The sequence below is a fragment of the Lacerta agilis genome, chromosome 3, assembly GCF_009819535.1.
Source record: "Lacerta agilis isolate rLacAgi1 chromosome 3, rLacAgi1.pri, whole genome shotgun sequence".
In the NCBI taxonomy this organism is placed as follows: domain Eukaryota; kingdom Metazoa; phylum Chordata; class Lepidosauria; order Squamata; family Lacertidae; genus Lacerta; species Lacerta agilis.
In genome coordinates this window covers 52,959,125-52,979,513 of record NC_046314.1, presented here as the reverse complement: position 1 = coordinate 52,979,513, position 20,389 = coordinate 52,959,125, and positions in this window count along the sequence as shown.

Sequence of the window (20,389 nt, the reverse complement as noted above, 5' to 3'; positions counted from 1 at the left end):
GATCAGATGTTTTGCAATACAGTAAAGAAACAATGGGAAAATGCACTGGAAAGTGTAGGATAAGACTTGCTTAGATGCAGCAGCATCTGACCTCCCTGCAAACGAATCAGAATGAATGCTCATTAAATAGACATCATTATATAGACAGCGGAACAGACAGCGGAACAGAGGTGGTGGACTCTCCTACCTTGGAGATTTTAAAGCAGAGGTTGGGTGGTCATCTGTCATGTATGATGTAGCTGAGATTCCAGCATTGCAGAGGGCTGGACTAGATGATGCTTGGGGTCCCTTCCAACTCTACAATTCTATGATTCATCTAACCTCTCTGCAGACAAATCAAGTTGAATGTTCAACAAACAGGTTGCCTGGGACAGCCCAGAGGGGGGGGGGAAGCTTGCTTCATACTCAGTTCAAAGGTCTTTATTCCTGTTTCAGAAAAAAGGCAACATGAACCAGTGTACATCCAGCTATTGAAATAACGGTTTAAACAGTTCATTTAGCAGGTAAGCATCTGTAATACAACACATAAGAGTCTGGCATTCCTTTTCTGCCATATTCTGCAGGAAAAACATTCTATGTACACAGCAGCAATAGAATGTGACAGAAAATGAGTGAAAGTCAAGTGGCAAAAAGCAGATATAAGACAACTTAGAATTCCCATTTCTACCTTTTAAAAAAAAATATATATAAAATGTATACAGCAGTTGCGGTTATTATATACAGAATTGAAGATTATCAACATATTCCAAAAAGAGCTGAGAATCCTCTTCATCTAAAAATCTGTACTGTTAATATTGGTCAGGGTATCTTGATCAGATCATCTCCGCCCTGCCCCGGTGAATCAGTTCAAGGCCCAATTTAAAAGAAGCCCTGGCTCTTGGTTGCACTAGCACCCTTCTGTTTATGGTTTCTGCCTGTCTTACTCAACCCCCAGATTCTTGCTCCCTTAGCTGGCTGTCAGAGCTGGGTGCTCATAACAGTGCTCTCCCAGAGGGATAAATATATATATAACACATCAGCCCGGGTAGGCATTTGGCAAGTGTTTGTGACATTTCACAGCTGGTATGCGAAAAGGCCAATGCTGAAGATGGGGCTAGGTTGCCACTCTAGCTGGAGAAACGAGACATTTGTTGTGGATGTTTTATGCAGTTTACTTTTTAAAAAAATCACAAAAAACAAGTTTTCTGGCAGGCACTTCTAAAAATGTTTGGTTTGGGGTTTTAAAAAACCAGTATTTTCTCTGTTTTGGCACCGTCTTCTTTCCCAGGAATTTGTTTCAATGTCAGATTCTTTCTTCATAAGCTTTTTTCTGTTTTTGTGTTGCTGAATTTCTGCAGGAGAGGGGTCATCAACCTGTTTTGGGCCTGTGGGCACATTTACAAACTGGAGATAAACATGCCACAGCCTAGTCTGTTCGCTATAATCAAATGCTTTTTTCAACAGTGAGGAGAGGCAACAACAGTGAGGAGAGGCAACAGGGAAGGCCTTGTTGTAATATGCAGTTACTGACTGACACCTGCATGCATGTAACCCAAGCCCTAAGTTTAGCAGATGTGGCTTAGCAGGATTGCAATAGCCTCTGCTCCTGATTCTCTTTGCTCTTCCTGGAACAAGCAAGAAGCCATGTGGCCATGGCTCCCTACAAGTGAAGTGAATTGCTCTAAAAGGCGAGTTTACAGCCTGCATCCTTGCTAACCCCAAAATTATATGATCCTTTTTGTAAGGAAACCAAGTACTTTTGTTTTTAAGTCACTTGGAACTTTTCTTCTTCTTTGTTTTGCTGCCAGCGGGTGGAGACTTGTTTACTGTTACATCTGGAAAATCTGTAAGTAAAACATTCACTTATTTGCAAAGCTAAGTGTCTGTGATTTATTCTAGCCTATATATTTTGTGGGGAACATTTGTTTACAAGTGGATGAAGGCAGATGTAAATCTAACCACATTTTAATGTGCTTGGAGCAATCACCATTGTGCTTAACTTTGCTCCGAGAGAGTAAGAATTTCTCTCCCAAACCTAATCGAAAATTCTTTCTAGTAGCACCTTAGAGACCAACTGAGTTTGTTCCTGGTATGAGCTTTCGTGTGCATGCACACTTCTTCAGATACACTGAAAGATACACTTCTTCAGATACACTTCTTCAGATACACTGAAACTCTCCCAAACCTCTCTCTCCAACAGAGCACTCTTTGTGCATATGTGCCCATGGATGCCATGCAGAGCACATTTGAAGCCAAATAAATCATATAGTGATGTTGCTATTATTCTGTAGCAGCTATAGAAAAAAGCTGCATTTTAGCAGGCTTCAATGCAAACCACTTTGTGCTATTGGAGCTAGGTGTGCTCCCAGCTAATGGGAAGTGGGCACGCTTCTTACTGTGGCAAAATACCTCACTTTAAGCTCTCAGTTTGCTCCTTTGTCACCATGTTGGTCACCCCACACCTGATTTCTCATATGATGTCAGGCATGGAGCAGTTGGGTGTGGTTTGTGAGGAATTGTCTCACCAGCCAAATTGGAACATCTACCAGACCAATTTGGGTCCATAGGCAAGAGGGTCACCACCCCTGCTGTACCCCCTTGCCAGAGACATAAAGAAAATCTGCTGCCTTACAGTGCAGTCCTATACATGCCTACCTCCCAAATGGTGTTTGCTCCCATGCAAGTATGTTTTGGGTTGCAGCCTTAAGCATTAATTGCAAAAAGCCTATTTGAATAGAAAAGTAAGATTATGTAATTCAGCGAACAGCAAGGCAGAGGAAGGAGGAATTGCCTTGAGAGGCAAAAAGGGCCATTTATCCTCACTTTGGTACACAGGCCACGGCAGAAGAAGGGATAGGGTCTTATGTCTCCCCCACTTCATGAATAGCAAAAACAGCAAGAGATGTTCTTTGATTCTGGATGGATAAGACTAACCTCAATAGATAATGCTTTATGTGCCTACATTTTGGCAAGAGAGCTGAAGTGGGCTTTTTGCCAAAATGTACCCAATGGCTTTCAAAGAGCGGGAATGTGGGTAGCTGGAAAGTTAAGTGTTTATGATGGATCAGAGACAAAAATGTCCAGGCTTGCTGCCATGGAGAGAAGGTGGCGGGGGGGGGGGAAGCCTGCAAATCCTGCATTAAAGGAAGGGGGGAATCACAAAACCCAACTTGTTTCGTGGGTAGTGTTGTGGTATGCAAGTTAAAGAATTTAATGCTGTGGATTTGGAAGTAGGCTAAGAGTCCCAAGCAGGTTCCCCCCTTGATTAGTTAGTTGCAGGAATGCTGCAGAATGAGTGGTTTCCCTGTCGACAGCAGACTGCTGTTAAGACCAAAGTGCCCCTAATGTCTGAAAGGAAATAAATTGAAAATACAGTTTTCTCCATCCCCCACCCCATTTTTCAGGACAGCTGGTAATCCAGTGGTATTTTCCACGGAAATACCAAGGGAAGAGAGTGCTTTCCAGAGGAATTTCCATCTCTAATCCAAGGACACAAGTAAGGCTTTGGATATTCAACAGCAGAGATGTCAGTATCCATGCCAGCTGGGCCTGTTTGGCATGGGATTACGTTTAATCCGAGAACCTCCAATTCAAGGGGGTTGGAACTGATACAAAACAGATTTGTTCATTGTTATCCGCACTTTCTTTGCCACTCTTGACAATCTCAAGGGGTCAGGGAATCAGCATGTAAAAAAGCAAGATGGCTGAGGATGGGGTGTTGTTTTCCTCAGACTGTCTGGCAGCCCAACTAGGCCCTTTGTAAAGACTAACTTCTGGCTCATATCTCCCTCTCTGCTACATAACAAACACCTCAACCCTTTTCATTTAAAAGAGATCTGGGGAGACCCCAGGAGGCTGCCCACTTCATGTTGCACTGGAGGGATGATTTATGAAAGCACAAGGATGAAGTATCAGGTGATATAAAGCCATCAGTTAATAAAGAATCTCCCGACAGCTGGAAATTGTTCCCTCATGCTAAAGAAATCTGAAAACTTTATATTGTGGTACATCCTTCCCCCACCCCCCTTGGTGTCTTGGAAACTCATGAAACAAACACAAACCTTCCCCTCTCTTGCTTGATTGCGCCGAAATATTGTCATTTTTCTTTACAGCTTAAAAGCTCAGGAAAAGTATTTCCAAGTTGGCACACATGATTTCCAGCAGGTACGTAGTTTGCAGGCAAACTCTGTGAAGCAAATTAAAGGGAAATCCTTGAGGGAGCAAAATTATTTCACGGTGGGTGAAATATAATTATGAGAGGGCTGAAATAAATTGTACAGCATTACACTATAATGGCGTGAACACAGATCACTGAGGGTGGTTTACAGAAAGAGTGGTTAGTGTCATAGCATTCTGGAAACACGACCGAGTGGTTGGTTTTGTAAGTGTACAAAGTATATGTGATGACAGGCCTTGGTGGCCTTGGTGTGAGAACTCACTGCACCCAGCTGCTTGTTCATTACCACAGTCACAGCTCTCTTATGATATGAGGTGGAGGGGAAAGGGGAGGGGGAGGGGGGTGGCTTGAGCTATGGATTACTTAGCAGCATCAGGAAGTTGTCCTGAACACAGTCCAATCTAGGCTAAATGGAAGGTGAAATTAGGAATTAGGAAAAGGATACTTTACAACCTGTGTTGTTGTTCAGTCGTTCAGTTGTGTCCGACTCTTCGTGACCCCATGGACCAGAGCACGCCAGGCACGCCTATCCTTCACTGCCTCTCGCAGTTTGGCCATACTCATGTTAGTAGCTTCGAGAACACTGTCCAACCATCTCATCCTCTGTCGTCCCCTTCTCCTTGTGCCCTCCATCTTTCCCAACATCAGGGTCTTTTCTAGGGAGTCTTCTCTTCTCATGAGGTGGCCACAGTACTGGAGCCTCAACTTCAGGATCTGTCCTTCTAGTGAGCACTCAGGGCTGATTTCTTTGAGAATGGATAGGTTTGATCTTCTTGCAGTCCATGGGACTCTCAAGAGTCTTCTCCAGCACCATAATTCAAAAGCATCAATTCTTCAGCGATCAGCCTTCTTTACAACCTAGTTTTTCATTTACTGGCACAGGTAGACACCAATGCAGGAGTCCCCAATGCAGTGCCCATGGGCACCAGTACTTTCTTTGGCACCCGTGAAAGGTCTAAGAAAATATCCCCTAAAAATGCAGTGTAGGAGAAAATGTCTCATCTTCTGTGCAGTTCCTGTCTGCACTGGCTTGGCCTCCCATCCATTGAACACATTCCCTTAAAGAAGCCCACATTTATTGGGGTGCCTAAATTAGACACTCTTCCGTTCTGAACAAAGGCAATTTGCAAAGAACTTCTCTCTGAAGAAGTGAAGTAGTGGCTGATGTAGGTGCTTTTGCTCATTGAGGGGGCTTGCTTTTTTGGACATACAGATTTATTTATTTATGCATGCATGCTGGATACAAGTGTATCAAAAATATCATACATCCAGTAAAAAATAAACTGAAACTAACAACTAAACATTACAAGCCAGCTACTATAAAGTCCCTCATAAATTTTATCATGCATTCCATTACTCCTTTTCCTTTCTCTTATCGCAGGAATACTTCTTTTTGTTTTCATAAGCTGTAGCAGCCATTTTGTGTTGTGCCACACTCTATGCCCGCCATTTTATGTTTAACCAGAAAAGGTTAGCAATCTATATCTGCTCATAGTAATGACAATGATACCTTATAATTTCTATAACATTTATATATATTCCTTACTGCCAGCAAAAGCCTAGTGATATGAAAATAATATTGAATTTATATGCAGTGGGAAAGGTAATTCATCACAATGAAGTATTGACTTCAGCCTTTTCAAAAGGGAGCACATCTATTTTTAACCTGCTCATGATGCGAAAGTGCTGATTTGATATGCATCAGAAGTATGGGAACATGTGACTGAATGTTTCACTCATAATTATATTTTTACTTTGTAGTTGCTTTCATTTTTGCTTATGATTGACTGGACATTGTATCAAAATGTAGCGAAAAAAGAAATTCACAGCATTTCTGGAGCCACTACTATTACCTTGAAAATTCCATGGGAGTGGTGGTGGAAACAAGAGGAATGTTTTCTGATATTTTATTCATTGTGCTTTACCCTTGTTTAATCTTCCTCTCAAGCCACAAGCCTATCAGAAATGTGGCTTATTGGAAAGTTGATGCAGTGTTTGCTCAGCTTGCTTGTATGTTAGGGCAGGGAACCACAGGCCTGTGGGCTGGATACAACCCACCATGACTTCTCTGTGATTCAGCTGACCCCTCTCAAATTTGTTGGCAGTGGCAAATGGAGTATAGGCATCCCCACTTGCCCATGGTCAACTCGCGCATGACCACATATATGCGAGGTGCCAGGAAGTAAATGAATAAATAAATTCAAACCTAAAATGGCAGGAGAGAGCTGGAAAGTCCTTGTGGCTCAGGAGGAGACCCTCCCCAAAGCCCAAAGAGGACAACAGAGGGCCAAAAGTACAGAAAAGAAGGCTCCAAATAAGTGAGGATTTGCCTGTACTCTTCTCACATCCCAAGAGTTCCATCTCTCTCTCTCTCCCTCTTGCCTTCCCCCTTTCCCCATGATTTGCCTGTACCCAGTTCTAGAGTGGAGCCAAACCCCTCAAGGGCAGCTCCACTTTGCGCAACCTTAAACTACCACAGTGTAGTCCAAGGAGGATCTTGTATGATCCAGACGTGTTGGGTGAAGATGCACAGGCTGTGTTCATTCCTGGCAAAGAGTAAGTGTCTCTCCCTCATCTTCCTGCGGCTGCAGGAGGATCTTGACTTGTACTATCCGTTCCACAGCGCCCCACATATTTAAGTCAGGGGTAGCGAATGTAGTGCCATCCATATGGACTACAACTCCTATCAGCCTCAGTCAACAAGGCAGATGTTGATTATTATGATTACTGTTGATTTATGAATTGCCTTCTATTCCACCATCTCAAAGAGTTTTACGCAAAAGATAATCAAAAACATTTTGAAACAGAAAAGTGACAAATAACGTTTCAAACAAGACCGAGACCCTAACAAGTGGACACATATGGGAAAAATCAATTTATCCAGATGAGGAAGCCTGTTAGAACAAAAGCATTTTCAGATATTTTTCCAAAAGTGCAGAGAGCGGGTGCCTGTCCTACCGCAACAGGAATGCTACCCCACATGTGGGAATTGTAGTTCAGCCCGTGAGTGAGGGCTCCAATTCCTCTCATTATATCATCTGACTAGGCGAGATAAATAAGCCCAAATGTATGGGTGTTTAGTCAGAAGGAAGACACACTGATTTCCGTGGGCAGTCTCCCAAGTAAGTGTGCAGGTCTCGTAGCCAAGATTGCACAAATTGTAACAGAGCAGGCTTTTGGGACTGAAAGGAAGGCACCAAAGGCCGGTCATTCTGCTTCTAATTATCTGGCCAAGAGATGTCCAGCAGCCAGCATTTTATTGAGAGTTGGTCATCGGCTGCGCTGGGCCAAGGAGGCAGCCTGCGGTCCACATGTGTGTGATTCCACTGCTTTCCAGCCCCCTGACAGTGATGGCAAGAGCTGCAGCAGTCTGACACTTCATTTCCAGATCACAGCTTGTAATATATTATTGCCACTTTGGGCAGGGGTCTGGGTTATAAAGGTAAGGCATTGTTTCAGTGGAATTCCATATTTTCCACAATTCACTCAAAAGGACCAGCACTTTAATAAGGTGGTGCAGGTGTGTTCTACGTCCTCCTCACTTTGAAAAAGAAAGGAAGAAAAGGAAAGGAATGCAATTTTGCGAAAAGCGGCACAAACGGACGTTTGCTTCAGCAATAAAATCTGAAGCAGATTTCTTCTAAGTGGCGTTCCTTGAATATCATCTTTAGTAATTTCTTTACATTGTTAAAATCATCTTTTTGTTAATTAACCTTAACATCTCTTCTTATCTCATATCCTTATCATTTATTCAAACAGTTATAAACCTTAAAACTATCTTCTAAATCTACAGCCTAACATATCTTTCAACTTACTTCTAATCTTTAATCTTACAATAATCTTTTAAATAGATTTTAAATTTCTTCCAATCTTCTTCCACCGTGTCGTCCCTCTGGTCATGAAGTTTCCCGGTCAGTTCAGCAAGCTCCATATAGTCCATCATTTTCATCTGCCATTCTTCTATCATTTGTAACTCCTCTGTCTTCCAATTTTTAGCTATCAAAATTCTAGCTGCTGTCGTGGCATACATAAAGAAAGTCCTATCATACTTTGGGATTTCTTGATTTAGAATACCAAGTAAAAAGGCTTCTGGTTTTTTTTTATTAAATGTGTTTTTAACACCTTCTTCAATTCATTATAAATCCTTTCCCAGAAGTCTTTTACCTTTGGGCACGTCCACCACATGAGTATTATTATTATTATTATTATTATTATTATTATTATTATTACTCCGCCCATCTGACTGGGTTTCCCCAGTCACTCTGGATGGCTCCCAACAGAATATTTAAAAAGCGATAAAATATCAAAGATTAAAAACTTCCCTGTAAAGAGCTGCCTTCAGATGTCGTCTAAAAGTCAAGTAGTTGTTTATCTGTTTGACATCTGATGGGAGGGCATTTCACAGGATGGGTGCCACTACGGAGAAGGCCCTCTGTCTGATTCTCTGCAACCTGACTTCTCGTAGTGAGGGAACTGCCAGAAGGCCCTCAGAGCTGGGCTGAATGACGGGGGTGGAGACGCTCCTTCAGGTATGCTGTGCCGAGGCCTGTGGATGTTTTAGCTGGCTCATTTCTTAGTGACTGTGATTGTGTGTATGTGGTTGATGGAGGTGGGCTTTAAGGGACACAGCTATACAGCTGCAAATAAACCATTTTAAGAGTGTTTTAAGTGCAAAAAACAACGTGACACTTGATGGTGATGGTGAGCCTTATGGAAAATTCAATGTATTTTAAAAAGTGCTTTAAAAAAAAAGCATTTTCAGAACAGTTTTTATATGTGTGTAGATTCCACCAATGACTGCTTTTGGAATGACTCTGCAATCCAACCTCCTTTTGTGTCAGGCTGGGATGGTGGTGTATTGGGCGGCAACATTCCTCCACCTACTTCCACCAGGCCCTGCCTTTTAAAGCTTATTTTAAGGTGTTTCATTATGGTATTTAAAACATTTTATTGTAAATCATTTTAGTAAAGTAGTTGAAGACCGTGGCATAAATCTTAATTAAGCAATGACTCGTTTGGCTGTGCTAAATTAGCTCATTTCTTTTAGCACAGCTAGAGTCACCTAAGCACGTAGATAAAGTTTCTGAGTCATAGATGCACACAAGCAGTGCAATCAGATAAGACTTTCAAAACGTAGCTACTCAGAAATGTATGATCTGGTTTGAGTGGGAGGAACTGCCAGCAAATGCACAGGTTTGTTTTATCTTGCTGCAGAAATGACATTGTCTTGCATGTATTATCATGGGTGTGTCAGCAGAGAGATCCTGATAACGTGAGCTTCCTTCCCATCTGGAGCATGCTGTCCGGCATTTCATCACACCAATGAGGTCTCCACCCTGACCTTCATTTGTGGCAGCCTCTAAGAATATCATCTGTGAAAAGGAAAGTCCCCCCCCCCTAAATTTAGCAATTCAGTCACTAGACAATCCTGCTTTAAAGGAAAGGAAAGTTAATTTTCTAAACATAGCAATTAGACACTAGACAATCCTGTTTTAATATTGTCTGTTCTTCCTATGTTCCTTCAACCACCTAGCTGTTTCACCTGAGGATCAATGTGTGTGTCTAAAAATGGTCTGTTGCATGGGCCTATGGGTTGCCATATTTCAATTGAGCTTTTTTAAAAAAACGAAAACGCCACCCAAAAATGTGATTTTTTGAATCAGATGAAAGAGGGTAAGAAATATTTGTTTTTTTCTTTTCTTTGATTTATATCCTACCTTTTTCTTCAAGGAGCTCAAGGTGGCATAGCTCTCCCTCTCCACATTTTATCCTCACAACAACCCTGTGAGGTAGGTTACACTGACATGCAGTTACTGGCCCAAGGTCACCCAGTGAACTCCATAGTCAAGAGGGGAATCGAACCCTGCCTTCCCAGGTCCTAGTCAGATATTCTAACTGCTACACCATGTTGGCCATGGGCGTAGCCAGGATTTTTGTTAGGGGGGCAGACAGAGGTGTAGCAAGGTAAATTGGAACCTGGAGCATTTTTTTTTGTCACCCCCCCCCCCGAGGTGTAGGAAAGTCAGGTGGTAACCGGTGCGGAAAATTTCTTATCACCCCCCATTGATTCCCCCCCTGCAAAAATGGTTTAACGTTATTTCATATTTTCTTACAAAGGAATAATAAGAAGTAATAATAATAATAATAATAATAATTATTATTATTATTATTATTATTATTATTATTATTATATCCCGCCCTCCCCGGCTGAAGTCGGGCTCAGGGTGGCTAACATCAGATACATAACATTGGTATAAAAACAAATAAAAATTAAATTACCTCCTAAAAACATCTCAAAATCAAATTAAAGTCTAATTAGATGGCTTTCCATAGGGTTAGGAACAGTAAGTGCTCCACTGAACTGAAATTTCAGCCTTCACGACATAGGAAAACAGCCAAGTAAACAGCTATTGTGGTGGAGGAGGGTCAAGATATTAACCGATATGCATGAAATTTCATATATAGCTATATAACCCCTAGTATAGTAAGATAAGACCTTCGGAGAAGGCATTTTTTAAATAAAGTTTTTTATGAACCGCCCTAGTAGGGCAGTAATTGTTCCTTGATAATTTGTCACCCTCCATTATGGAACATGGGGCGGATCGCCCCCTACACCCCCCCTTGCTACGCCCCTGGGGGCAGACCTTTTGCTTGGGGGGGAGAACCTCAGTTAGCTATGTATTTTTATTGATTTTTGTTGATTTTGGGGGGGCAGCTGCCACTCCCTGCCTCCCCCCTGGCTACACCCATGAGGTTGGCTGTTATACTGCCTGTGCAGTTAAAGAAGAGTATAAAATGAGCCCAGTGCTAGATTACCCAATAGGTAGACTAACATGTGCTTGGGGCATCAGCAAAGCAGGAACACCAAAGAGAGAGAGAGAGAGAGAGAGAGAGAGAGAGAGAGAGAGAGAGAGAGAGAGAGAGAAATTCCAGAAGGAATTTGACATTTGATACATACATATATATATATATATATATATATATATATATATTAAAGAATTGAAGTAGTTATCATGGGAAAAAGTAGACCTTTGTCAAGACTTTTTTTACATTCCACTCCACATTTTTCTGTTCTTCTTTTATTCCTTATCCCCAGTTAAACAGGAAAACAGGCCTGGTAATGTGTTGCACATTATATGCATGTATGTCTCTTTCAGCAAACCTGTACGTTTTGTGCCATTTTGAAAAATAACATTTTATTGTACTGTTTTTATTGCGAATTATGCACATGGGCATGATAAACTTTTCATAATCCTTGAGCCTCTAAAGGTCTTAATCAGAGCCTAGAAGAGCCTTGTTGGATCAGACCAATGGCTCACCCGGTCTACTAGCAGTCTAGCATCCTCTTCTTTACAGTAGCCAAACAGATGCCTGTAGGTAGCCTGAAACTGGAGCACAACAGTATGTGCACCCAAACACTTTCATAAAGGATCATAGAATTGTAGAGTTGGAAGGGACCCCAAGGATCATCTAGTCCAGCAGAGTATCAGCTGATATATTGGCGCTAGTTCATTCAGGCCTAGTCTGACACCCCTCAGTTCAAGATCACCTTTGGACTCAAGCTGTTACATCGTGTGAGTTCTTCGTGATGCGTCCAATTGACAACTAGGCCAATCTTCTTTTTGCAACCTTGCAACACATCATTAACCATAATCGCTCTCACTTAGATTGCCTTTGGCCATGGCTTCACACAGTGGCTCCCAGTAAGCAGCAATGACTCACGAGTCAGGAAGCTAGCACCGTGGCTCCACCCCATAAGGTTGGCAACCCCCTCAGGTTGGCAAAGACTGCTGGAATCAAACAACCACAGGAGCAAACTGACATCACTTGCGTAAATTTAGAGACATCATCCAATTATAACCCTTGAAAATTAGTTTCTGCATTCCAAAAAACTAGTTTCTAGAAGATACAGTAAGCCCTCCGTCAACATTTGGTATGCTAGGTTAGTTACACACACACACACACACGCGCGCGCACACACACACACTTACTATAACTATAATTGTTTTAGATATTTTCACATGTGAAACCATAGGAGTAGCACAAGCCTTAACAGGTTGAATAGAGGAACGTGTCCAGATAGTCCTTTCACCTAACCCTTTATCTCTTTAATATACTTCCAGTCCTATTTGGCAGCTACTGGGTGTCTGTTTCCCGAAAGCCTAGCAGAGTCGTGGCTCATTGGAATAGAGTTTGCACGTGGGTATGAACGTAAGGGTGGGGAAGGAACACTCAGGACCCATAAACTACGGTAAGCATCTCCTGTTGTTCTGGCACCATATGAAAGAGATATCGTTTTAAAACAAGATGATCTGCAACTTTTCCAGCAGTTTCCTCACATCAGATGATGTGGAGAATCCAGCAACATTCCATACCAGCTTTTTTTTTTTTAAGTGCTTTTTAAACACCCTGGCGCAGAACCAGACTTGCCTATGGAAAAAGGTACTTCCGCTTGCTCAAGGCAGCTCCAAACTTGGCCTGATTTCCCCCATGCTTCTGCAGGTCCCCATTCTCCATCCCACAGCACTCCTGAACCCTCATGAGCGGGCTTCAGTTGGGCAGAGGTGGGGTTCCCATGTGGTGGGAAGGCCGGGAAAGTCCTGTTGTGTGCTTAGAGTGGCTGGGGAAACCCAGCCGGATGGGCGGGGTACCAATAATAAATTATTATTATTATATTATTATAGAGCTCTGGCAACACGAAGGGAGAAAAGCGTAGCTGGGTTTTCCTGGATCGGACATTAAAGAATACGCTCCAAGGAGTGTACATGCTTCTAAGCCAAAAGCAGAAATCAATCACTCTGCCTTTTGGTGCTTCTCCTATGCAGCCAAGCAATTATTTTGTATCAGCACACATTTGGAGGTTCAGCAGCCGCACAGATCGTTAGCAGAGGAGATACTCTGATATGTAAAGCAGTTAACCAAGGTCTCGCAGCTGAATGTGGTAATTTATCTTCCCTGGCTTTAAATCTAGCTTTTGAAGACACTATCTGGAACACTTTTTAAAAACACACACGCACACATGTCACCCACTCCCACACTTGAGCAGCTGCACAAGACTCCCATTTTTCTGATTGCTGCTATCTAAAAGAGAGGAACCCAAAACAAAGTAATGCTTCAGCTGATAAGGGAATTACTTTGCTAAAAGACAAGGCAACTCAGGATATTTGGCACAGCGGGGGGGGGGGAGCAGAAGGTGCCCCTCTGCTGGCTGCTTCCTTCCGTAAAGTTTCAAGGTCTACAATTAAGCAACTTCGCGGTGGGAGGCGGCTGCTCGTGTATATCCTTCAAGCAATTAAGAGCTCTGTCCGCACCACACACTTCGTTTAAGTAATTGCTACTGTAAAGACAGCCCCAGTAGCTGCTTTTTAGCAAATGCTCCTGCAAGAAATGTTACACAGTGGCATTCAAGGATGGAGTTCACAAGGAGATTTTGCAATCATGACTTCAGAGAATGGGATAATTTGGTCTGTAAACAGCAATATATATTGTGTTAGCATGAAGCGACATGCATTTCAAAGGCACAGTGTGGACTCTCAAGCACTCCTTTCCCCTGTTCTCTTGTTGTGCTACCTCTTTGCTGCCCGCAACTAATTAGGAATGGCTTGCTCAATACAGGGAAAGATAATAAAATATGGTCTACAAGTGGAAATTTAAGAATAGCTCTAATTCTCCTGGGTGTTTAGGCATCTTATTGTACCCCACTCACTATTTTGCTTTTTAAGAACTCTCAGCAGGGCACTAACAATGGGAAGGTCTCTTCCAACTGTGCTTGCTCAAGCTGAAGAATTACATATCAAAGGGCAATGAAGAGATGCATTGTTTCTGGTTAGGTTCGGACACATTTTCTTTCTCTGCTTGGCTGCAGGAACAGCATAATACAGATTAAATGTGGACGGGGCATAGATCCGATCAGAAACCAAAGACACAAAATACAGAACAGCAAAAAATAATAATGAATGAATCGCAATGAAAAGGGGGTGAGGTTTCCTGTTCCCCTGTGCATTAAATAGGCTGCACAATGGACTGTGCAAAAAAAGAAAAGAAATTAATTGAAATTGTGCTTTGATTCGTATTCTAAAATGTGCCTTTTCTGACTTCATAATTAATTACTAAGAAGACAAAACGTAGGCACAATTATGGCTGATGACAGCCACCCTGCCAAGCAGGGCTGCCAACATTATCAAATTAGATTACCCTAATGTGCTCTATGTGGCATTGCTCTTACTGATTCAGAAATGTCAGTGGGTAGAGAATGCTGCTGCCTGACTACTGATGAGCACTAGGCAGCCTGATTGGATTCCTACAATTTTAAAACTTTTGCTCTAGTTACCAGGTAGTTTCTGAGTCCTATGTGGTGGTTTTGACCCATGTGAAACCATAGAGAAGTCTGGTGGTGCGTTCACATGCAGATTATTGAGGACATCATGGTGCTCGTGCATGTAGCAGGCCTTATACTGAGTGCAACCACTGCTCTATCTAGCTTAGTATTGTCTCCACTGACTGGCAGCAGCTCGCCAGCATTTTCTACATGGAGATGGCCTAGGGACTGAACTTGGGACCTTCTGCATGCAAAGCAAGTGCTTTATCACTGAGCTATGAGCCTTCCCCAGCTTTGTGCAGCAACCACACGATGTCATACTCATCAAAATGCTCTCCCATTTTTCGCTGCCTCCATTACGTTCTCTATATGTCACCCAGTGGTGTTTTCCTAGGTGATTCAGGCCCTCAAGTGTGTCAGCTCAAATGAGGTGGCAGAACCCCCATTGGCCCTCAATGACTTGGTTTGCAAAGCATTTTGCTTGTACCTGGGCTTCACTGTTGCAGCAGGAATTGCTCTCCAAACCTAGAGCCCAATTCAACGTGCTGGTTTTAGCCTACAAAGCCTTACTTGGCTCAGAATCCTGTCACCTCAAGTGCTACTTTTCCCCCATATGGAGAGTGATAACAAGAGAATGGACTCTTTGGGTGGCATTTGTGTAATTCTCTCCCCAGAGAGGCTCACCTAGGCCATCACAACTCCCAGAATTCTTTGGGGGAAGCCATGACTGTTAAGTGGCATCATAGTGCTCTAAATGTATCATATGAATGTGGCCCTAGTGTGACCACTAACATCTGTTGGGTGTCTGGAGCAGGTATTTTTTATTCTGCCAGGCATTTAAGTGTTAATACCATTCAATTTTTTGTGTGTGACTATTTTAGTTGGGATTTTTGTTGTTCATTCTCGTGTTGCACGACTGAGGAGAGAGCATTTTTGTGTAATAATTATTACTTGAGGATGCTCATATTTAGTCTATTATTGATTTTAAACACTGAATTTGTATGAACTCTGAATTTTATTGCTATAAGTCACTGGGAGACTTTTCTGTGGAAATCAGGGAATTAAAATTACAACCATGCAGCGACAGCAAGGTAAATAAGGAAGTCACAGGGAATTGGCTGTGTTCCGGTCAGCTCCCCTTCAGCACCCATCTCATATTATTGCAGTGCTAAATTCCTTCCTAGATATGTATTATAGGTGATCGACCAGCATCTATTGCCTTTCGCACAGAGATGACAAATGCAACTTTTAGGCGCTGGCGAAGAAAATAATATTTGTTTTAAAATTGCTTTGGAAAAACATGCCCTTGAGAAGGTAAGTGGGAACAAATAGCCATGATTTAGCAGGATGAATTTTAAACAGGGCAAGAGCTTTAAAAAGAAAACAAAGGGGAGAATGTTGTCTTTGAAGAGATCAGATTAGCAACCTTCGCAAAGAGCCAAAACACTACAGATGCTCTTGTTGCTTCACTAGCTTTTCTCTGTTTCTCTTGTTCTCAAGTGTTTTCCCCAAAGAATTCAAGATTTCAAGTGGAACGTTCCCCTGCCCACACTGAAATGTAAGGACAAGAAGGGTTTTAGGGGCACAGCATTACATTTTTAAAAAAAACAAACAAAAACAAAATATGTTTAAACTGAACTTTTTGAAAAGTTGACATTAGAATTCTAGGCTGGCTTGAACAACTGCCCAACATTTGCAGATTAATCTTATCCAGGAAGATAGAATTGGCTCCATCTTTTACAGAGCTGGGGAAAATAAACTTTGGCCAGCAACATTTATTCCTTCAGGCCAATTGTAGGTTGTTGGTACCTCTTGAGCAAGACGCTTGAAAGGTGCCCTCTGCGTGTGTTTATCCATCATCTTCTTCACCACTGTAAAGAGAGGCCTCTTTACAGAAGACAGCCCTCTATTTTGAAGGGCTCTCAGAAGACAATCCTCATTTCTGAAGATGTCCCCTATCTCAGGACTGTTCATTCCAGGTCTGGTTTAAAGATAAAGAACCATAAATAGGGAGAGCCTGGAAGGTGTCCATCAACAATCAGTTGCATCTGCTCGCTAGACTGAGCAGGCACACACAAGTCACCTGGAATCTTCATGACTAGATGTATTGTTGTTGTTGTTCAGTTGTTCAGTCGTGTCCGACTGTTCGTGACCCCATGGACCAGGGGTCACGAAGAGTCAGACATGACTGAACGACTGAACAACAGCAATACATCTAATCATGAAGATTCCAGGTGACTTGTGTGTACTTCTATTTAAATTATAATAACTATGTCTAAATTTGCACCTATAAATATATGTAACTATGTGCACATTTTATGCAAATTTGGTGAATTTTTTTTTTTGGTGATGCGAATCCTCTTCTTTGGCAATGCATCACTGGCCCCCTTACTATCTCAGCCTCCCACTGACCTGTATTTCCCTCTGAGCTCATTGCACAGCATCTTCCTAAGAGAATGGACAAGCTACACAGAATGTTCTGGTTCTCCTCCTTGCCCCCTTGACTGCTTTTTCTGTCAAAAATTCTCATTGGTACACATCCCTCCCCACTGCCTGCAAATGGGCAGAGGCCCTGCCGGAGGCTTGATGATGTTAGTGGATCATTGATATCCACAACTTAACCATCTAGAGTGGTTATGATTTTTTGACAGGCAGTTTGAAATTTGAGTCAATTTTTGGAACTGGGCCTGATGCATCATATGCTGTCCAGAATTCTTGGAACATGCCAGTGTGGCATACTGGGAATTTTCCTCAGATTTTTTTTTTAATAAAAAAGTTCAAAGTATCATTTTTAACTGTACAGCTGTTACTATGAAAAAGTGCTTGCCTCCTAAAAAAAATCATTATTTGTGGAAGCACAACCTTTTGTCCATTTACACAAACATCTGTTCACATCAAGCTCTACTCCTGTTATTCACAGTGGCTGCGTTTCCAACTGCACATAAAGCAGCACTTTGGTCTGTTATGTATTGCCTGTTTGAATTGCTTCCTACCACAGCCCTCATGTGAATTCACAAATAATGCACTGTCTGGCATTTTCCCTGGTGTTAAATTTCAGGCACTGGCACAACATTCCCATAAATGCATTTACAGCTGATTTAGAAGTGACACTTATTGGCAGTTAAATTCAGATACAATGCTATCAACAGTAGAAACGGCAAAGGGGAAAAAAATCTGTTTGGAAACAAGAGCATTAAATCATAGTGAGGGACGGCCTTTGTCAATCTGTTTTGGACCACAACTCCTATCAGCCCCACCATGGAGGACATAGGGTTGGTGACAGCTGATCTAGTATAGTTTTGATTCTCCACAGCTTGGCTGCCATGCCCTAGAGTGAAATTGAAGGTGGGTTTGGAAAGTGTTCATTAGATGAAATGTGTCAACTTTGAGGGGAGTTGTAAGAATTTTGAGGAAATCAAGAGATGGTTCTATGCAGGGTGTGTCTGTCATGTTAGGAATGGACAAACCTGTCGTTTTTCTCTCAGTTTCTCCCCCCCCCCCCATCTTCTGAATCAGTTTGCAAATGTATTAGTTCATTCACTCATATTGATTGATTGATCTTTAATTTAAAGTAATGAAATATGCCCATAGGAATACAAAGCTTTGTAGTTGTTCAGGGGGGAAAGCAAAATAGTGGCTTATGGTGGTAGTTTTAAACATGCTTCTCTTCCTCCAAAAGGAGCCCAGGGTAGCAAACAACCAAGCAATAAAACAGTACATTGTAAAATAAAAACATATTAAAAACATTAAAAACAATAAGAAGATCTAAAAACATTTTTTTTAAAAAAACAGTCACAGCTAATAATTTGCTTGTTGCCAGAAACAGTCTCTTTCAGCTATCAGATGCCTGGGTAAACAGTAGGGAAGCACTGCTTGCCTTCAAAGACCCCCTTCTCACTAGGGGAGAAGACAAAAGTTTGCAGAGTGTTCCCAGTTCTCGGCATCATGAACAGCTCTTAAGATGCACTTTAAGGGGTCAGTACCAGAACCTCCCTTATTTCTGCCCATGTGTTGTGTAGCACAATCTGGTTTGTGTTCGGTGCATGAAATTTCCATTTGTGATAGCTTGGAGTTTTGCTTGAGTGATTCTTTGAGCTACAGTACTGCAACAGTTCAGTGGCCTCTAGGACTAGGGCATATAGAAGATGCCAGTCTACCTCATGTTTTCTCAACAAATATACAAGTCAGCAAAATTAGACCGGAAATTGCATGAGGACTTACCACAATCTCAATTTCTGAGGTGTGGGGGGAACTAAAAGGACCAGCATATTCAAAATAAACAACGCAATACTAACTAATAGTAATAACAATAGTGTCAATTGACTATCACAGCCTGTTTCATTTCATTTAACGTGGCAGTGCAGAAAGTGCTTCCTTAGTTCCTTACACATTCCATCTCAAGTTCTTCTGCATCCTCTCAAACACCATCAGATCACAAAAGAAAACCAATTAAGGAAACAAGATGCTTATAAATGCTATGTCAAGAGTTCCATTGTCCCCTTGAAAGGCATGCCTTTCACATGAGATGCTTCATCCATCATTGTGTGTATCACGAGTGATTTTATTTCTTATTTGTACTAAGATGTTGCCAACAGTCATAACTAGGCACCCGGTCTCATTCTGCGGGTGGGGGAGAAGACAAAGATGGAGATGCAGATGACATATTTTTCCTTACTGACGAATATATTTCTTTTTGTTTTCCAGCATGAAAATATCTCTGGCTGAGCAATTAAAATGCTATATAGTCTTTACAATGAATGGAGCAAATATCTGCACTTGCTTTAAAATACAACTGAATCTCAATATATGCCTCAGTCACTTGTAATAAAGTTTAATGGAAGACATCAGGCACAAAATCACAGCTCTTCAATGTTAACTTATGATACCTTTGCTAGGCATTTGATATTTCAGCTGTAAGTGACAGATTAAGAAAATTAGTATGTCCCAATATCCGCTCCATTTCCTCCTTCTTCAAAGAGCTGAAAAGCACAAAGACAGTAAAGTTTGGGAAGCTGGCACCTTTGATGCAGTCACCAAGTCAGATCATATTTGGCAAAGCACCATTCGGTTCACAAACTCCACTTCAGAGGAAAGAAACTGTTTAAGGCACAAATACAGTTTGACTTTGTCACAGCAAAGCCCTTAAAAAAATAAAGAGCTTTCAAGAATTGCTTACAACATTTTAAACTTAAAAGACACATTCTGAAAATTCATTCACGTACCAAACTGAGGCTGCAGTCCGAAACACACTTAGAAGAGAGGAAGGTTGCAATTCAGTTCTTACTTACCTGGGACTAAGTTCCATAAAACCCAATGGAACTTATACCTGAGGAGACTAAATGTGAAGGCAGGATTGCACTATAAGTGATTCCTAACTGCCAGGAACCATTCAAATGCACAACTTTGAGCTGCATGCATGGATGCCAGAAGCTTCCCTTCCAGGGCAAATAACAGCTTCAGCAGAGATTTGGGGGAGAGTACAATATCGGGGTGTGGGTGGCGCTGTGATCTAAACCACTGAGCCTAGGACTTGTCGATCAGAAGGTCGGCGGTTCGAATCCCCACGACGGGGTGAACTCCCGTTGCTCGGTCCCTGCTCCTGCCAACCTAGCAGTTCAAAAGCACATCAAAGTCCAAGTAGATAAATAGGTACCGCTCCAGCGGGAAGGTAAACAGCATTTCGGTGCGCTGCTCTGGTTAGCCAGAAGCAGCTTAGTCATGCTCGCCACATGACGCAGAAACTGTATGCCAGCCTCCTCAGCCAGTAAAGCAAGATGAGCACTGCAACCCCAGAGTCGTCCGCGACTGGACCTAATGGTCAGGGGTCCCTTTACCTTTATCTCTTACATATAGACTATAGGATTTTCACAGGGATATTGGCAAAAAGATTAAATTCTACAATGAATCAATACATA